Genomic DNA, 5,693 nt, shown 5'->3' with positions numbered 1-5,693 from the left:
GATAGACATATCTATCAATGATTACAAACTGTTATGAGTTATAATGGGATTACAAGATGCAATGAAAGCTGTATTAGTTAAAAATTACACTAGCAGCTATAATAGATAAAATCCAAAATTTAACTTGAGATTTAACATCATGAAGGTTTATTTCTTACCCTTACAGTGGCCCCGGGCAGGAGCTGATGGTTGAGCAGCTCTCTTCTAAGCAATGACTTGGGGACCTGGTTCGTTTTTCCAATATAGTCATGCACTGAATAACAATCTTTCGGCCAATGACGGTCCTCATATACAACAGTGGTCCCATAAGATTATAATGGAGCAGAAAAATTCCTGTTTCCCAGCGACGTCATAGCTGCAGTAAGGTCACAGGGCAACACATCAGTGTTTTGCACCCTCTCAGTCTACCCATACAGAGCAAGGTTATCAGCTAAAAATGCCTGGGGGCACTCACCTGGGCTGGTGCTTCCCCCAGACACCTCCCCTTTCTAAGTCAATGTTATTATTGGACTGACTCTTGTGACTGTTATTATGATTGCAAGATGCCCTTCCATGATAACCACTAAGAAACTTTGAAGAAAAATTAAGAGGTTATTACTTACAGGCCCTGGAGAGTACAAGGCACAGCCAAGGGCACACAGCTAGGTCCCGTGGAGAAAGACAGAGAGAGAGGAAGAGAGACACAGAGAAGGGAGTGAGTCCCTGCCATGAATTTGCACATGTTCATGCCTGAGGTTCTGCCTTTATTGGGGTTGAGGGTAGGGCTGTAGGCTTTGTGATTACACTTTTTATTGGTAAATTTAAGATGAAAGAGTGGGAATTCAAAGCACAGGAAGAAAAATAAAACAAGTACTCCAAATTTTCCAGTTATCTAAATCAACCAAGATCTCTAACAAAAAATGAGCATCCATGGTGGGGGAGCGGGGAGGCCTCCTGGCTCTTTCTCTAGCCACGTGGCTGGCAATACATTTATTCATTCTCAGTGGCTTTCCTGAATGAAAGCAGATGCTTCTGTGAAATGGATGCCAGCCTAGAAATGGATGCCTAGGCAATCAAAGCTTAGGGCAGGCATTCGAGTTACTAAAAGGAAAGCCAACTGCGAGGGCCTACACTACAATTATTCAGGTGTTTGTGGTGATGCGGGTGTAAACAAACCTTTGGCACTGCCCGTTGAATAAAAGCATAGCACATAAATTATAGTACTGTAAGAGTGGAAAATTGTAAAGGTGAGAAGTTGCAACCCACCTCACTATTTTTTTGACATTGTTTCTTTAAGTGCTGACTCTAATGTGCAGCTTGTAGGTGAACAACATGTTTGTACAAGAATTCTAGGAACTAACTTTAAAAGACGCAGATCTTAATCTTCAGGCATCCCAGCCACGGAACCAGGATGATGTGAAGCTGGAATGATATGAATCCAGGATGGCTAAACCAGGATGACCTACACCAGACCATCACCTGCCTTATCTGAAGGGACTGTGCTCATCTGCACGTAGAGGACTTTTCAACCCCTTCATGGATCTGTTTGTTCCGTTCCCTTCATTCTCCTTATAAAAGCCTCTGCCTCCACTGAGGTGTGGAGATGGGCTTTGTGATGAGTCCCCCATTTTCCCAGGGAATGCGTTTTGAGATGTGAGCCCCTCATCTTGCTGGTGGCCGGCACATGAAAATAAACCACCTTCTTTTACATCAGCACCTGCCTCTGAGTTTTGGCTTTTGTAGCGGCTGGCAACCAGCCCTTGTGTTGGTTACAGAAGTAGGTTTCAACACCTGAGTTTGTGGAAGGGCATTCTATGAGGTTCGCACAACAAAGAGTTCACTTAAAGACAGATTCTGAGAATGTATCCCAGGTTTAGCTGCACATGACTGCAGGGCTATCTTCCATACATAGCTCCTGAGATCTCCTTTGAGGGGTTCTCTAAACCAGCCATCTGATAGTGGAAAACCGTATGAAAAATGACAACTGGGAAGAATATATGGCCACACATAAGAGTACATACATTGTTTCCACTCACATTCTACAGCCATGTCAAACAACCAATGAGGCTGAGAAATGTTTTGCTGTGTGCCAGAAAGGAAAAGAAATGTATGCAGCAAGGTCTACACACTAACAGAGGAATAAAGGTAAATTTTACAGGGGCATTAATTCCTCTATTTACTTTTCCAAGTCATCATCCAATTTCCAGAAGGACAACACATCGTAAAGAGCATTCCTGGGTGAAGTAACAGCTGTGTAAATACAAAGAAACATGGAATTACCCAGGGCATTAGTGGAAGAGTAGGTTGTACAGCATGACTGGAGTGCAGGATGCAAGGCAAGCAGGGCATGAATCTGGAAGACCAAGGACTAGATCATTTAGTTCATTGGCACAAAACTTACTGAATATGTTTTATTATGTAACTTTGATAGTTGAAATTAGGAAAAACATAAAGAACAAGCTTCACCCTTGAAGAGGCCCCAGTTCAGTGGGGATCACAAAAAAAAAGAAACTTGTTTAAGAAATAAAACAGACTACAGGCAGACTTAAGAGAAGACTGATTAGGGCTTTGTGTCTGATTGGATGGGAGGAAAGATCACAGTGATAGACTGACGGGAAAAAGAAGAAATATAAAATGGACTCCCAGACTTCTCATTTGGAGACGGGGTACCTAAGAGAGAGAATATAGGAATAGATATATACTGGAGGATAGGTAGAATTAATTAATGAAATTAATTTTAAACTTTTTGAGCTTCAGGAAGTTATGGGACATTCACATTAAGTCTAGCAAGTCTTAAAATTCACACATAGAGTGTGATTAAAATTTCGTTCTGCTCGCTTCGAGAGCACATACACCAAAACTGAAATGACACGTAGCAGATTAGCATGGGCTCTGTGCAAAGATAACATGCAAATTCATGAACTGTTCCATATTTAAAAAAAATAATTTGTTCAGTCTCAGCTGGCTGGAATTCTTTCTGTCTCTTTGCTCTACATGCAGAATCTTTTACTTCAACTTTTTCCCAGTTGGTCAATAAACACTTTTTTATTGTATAAAAAAATGCAACTATCCCTTAAAACCTCATGTAGCTCTCACTGTTAAAATATTTTAAAAGAGAAAAAGAAAAAAATGGGACTTCCTTGCTATTCTGTCCATTGTAGATTTCTGTGTAATGACAAGAATGAAACTACTTTTGTGATTGCGTGCCATGAGTAATTTCCTAAACAACAAAACCAGTAGATTGTTTTCACTCAGCCTACCAGGTGTTGTGCTTGGGGAACGCGACGTTGCTGGGCCATCTCCTTTCTATTAACACCACCCCCCATTTTGAGGGTGAGGACAATGCCCTCCTTGGTATTCTCACCAACTAATCCTCCTCTTTCCTTGAATGACTCCTCTTCCTCCTCCCACTTTCATAATCGGTCCCCTTTTCTTCTTCCAGAGAGCAACCTCCGCTACATCAAGGTCCTTAACAATCAGCTTCATCAAGGCTCTCACTCAAATGCCCCATAGAACAGGGAGGTGGCCCAGGTAAATGGGAAATATTTGTCTATGCATATTCTAAATGAAGAGTTGGATCTAAGGCCAAAAGGAGAGGCTACTCTTTGGTTCCCTTCACTATCTGCCACAGGAAAATGCTAAGCAATAGGCCCACACCACTTGATTTATTAAGAAAAGCCCATTTTTGATATATGATATGAATTAAATGGTAGCCCATTTATATGTCAAAAACTGTTTCAAAAGGAAAAGAATAATCCATTTTTCCAATTTTTGGTATTTAGTCTCTGACATAAACAAATGATTCTTCTATTAACATCTACTGTCCTGACCTGTCCTTAGGTATATTATCAGAGCTCTAGCTGTAAACTGGACACCTTCGCTTTGTTAGCACACAGGCATTTCATATTAAACAGAGATGTACGGAATGTAGCAGGTCCAAATTCTATTCTCTTTCTGAAATATGCTTTAGGACATATTCTAAATCTTTTATATCTATCATCTTTATTTAGGTGTCAACGACAAGGTCTAAAGATAATAGTTAAGCAAAAATTCAAAGCTTTGAATAACTTACATACAATAGGTCACTTGAATGTGTTGGGCAATCTATGCATAACAAGAATAATAAGAACAAAAGCAGGTGGTATGTACTATTTCTGCTACTGTGTTAGAAAATGTATTAAGAATTTTATGTGAATTAACTTAAAGAATCCTCAAAACAATTGTAGGATAAAAGTGCTTTCATTATTCCCATTTTATAAAGGAGGAAACAGAGATTCCCAGGGTAATCTTGGTAATAAATGGACAGACTCTGGATCCAAATCCAAACCTGACTGACCCAGGAGCCTTGCAAACACTATTGCTCAGCTGTCAGCCCCATCTATATGAAACTTGTAGTGGTTGAAGCTAAGGTTCAGAATGTTCTGAACAATTTTGATGAAACGCCTATCATAAATAATCAATTGTTTCCAGAATGGTACTGTGAAATCATGACCTTTGCCCAAGGCAGACTGGTTGCTCTCTGTCTGTGGGGCACCAGCAATCATGGTGTTTCTAGCATCACACCCTCCTTCTTCAAGTTATGAAACCTCTCCTTTTCTCCCAAAGGCATCCTATCCTGCCTCCCATTCTGGAGCTGGTGGTTGCGTGGACCATCCAAAGACCACATCTATCTCATCCTTCTGTAGGATTGGGGATATGGGTCAGTTTGCTAGGGCTGTCATGACACAGTCCCAAAGACTGGCTGGCTGAAACCATGGAAATTTATTTTCTCATAGTTCTGAATGTTAAAAGTTCAAGATGAAAGTGTTGGTGGTGTTGGTTCCTTCTGAGGCCTCACTCCTTGACTTGCAGGTGGCCACCGCCTCCTTGTGTCTTCACAAGACCTCCTCTAGAACATGTCTGTGTCTAGACTTCCTCTTCTTATAAGGACATCAATCATATTGGATTACTGCCTCTTTGATGACCTCATTTTAACTTAATTACCACCTCAAAGAACCTATCTCAAGATATATAGTCACATTCTGAGGTACTAAGGATTAAAATTTTAATGAATAAAATTGGAGAAATATAACTTGGAGAAAATAAAGCTGTCCAATTTCTGATTAATATTGTATATATTTATGCCTTGCCCCTAAATAGAGATACTGGTCCCATTTGGGGATATTTTTCAAGCAAGGTTAAATGATGTCTTCTTGAGGATTGATAAAAATATGGAAAAACAAAGGTCATACACTATTCTCTGAGATTGCTAGCTCCAAAGTTAACATAGACTTGATTACCTATAAACTACAAAGGTTCTCTTCACAGCCACGTGGAGAAGAGCTATCAAGGGTCAACATGAGGAAACAGGCATGAGAAGTGGAGAGAAGGAGAGAGGTTCCTGATGATACTGGTTGACCCCAGATTTCCAGCACACCTAAAAACCTGTGGTTTTTACTGAAGGCCATACATTTTTGTTTTATTAAACTACTCGAATTAGAATTGTCACTTCCAATTGAAAAAGGCCTAACAAATGTACCTGGGAAAAATAGGTACCTTTGGCAGAATAGGTTAGGTAGGATGACTAATGTTATCTTGGTGTGACTATAAATCAATCATAGGCTACCGAACTTTGTTAATAATCAATACCCTTATTGAACAATTCTATATGTATTGCTTATAGTGTGTTTGCAAATCAGGTGCTCATTACCTGCAGAACATTTCCTTATATGGAA

At 40.0% G+C, this 5,693-nt stretch overlaps 1 non-coding gene across 1 annotated transcript; it reads left to right on the top strand.

The window, feature by feature from the left end:
- Positions 1 to 2,809: 2,809 nt before the first annotated feature.
- Positions 2,810 to 2,916, top strand: LOC114495810. The gene has a single exon (XR_003684479.1). It is a non-coding gene; the product is annotated as a U6 spliceosomal RNA (small nuclear RNA).
- Positions 2,917 to 5,693: the final 2,777 nt, after the last annotated feature.

Source organism: Phyllostomus discolor, chromosome 4, assembly GCF_004126475.2.
Source record: "Phyllostomus discolor isolate MPI-MPIP mPhyDis1 chromosome 4, mPhyDis1.pri.v3, whole genome shotgun sequence".
Taxonomy (NCBI): Eukaryota; Metazoa; Chordata; class Mammalia; order Chiroptera; family Phyllostomidae; genus Phyllostomus; species Phyllostomus discolor.
The sequence above is the reverse complement of the archived record's forward strand: the minus strand, read 5'-3'. Positions and strand labels throughout refer to the sequence as shown.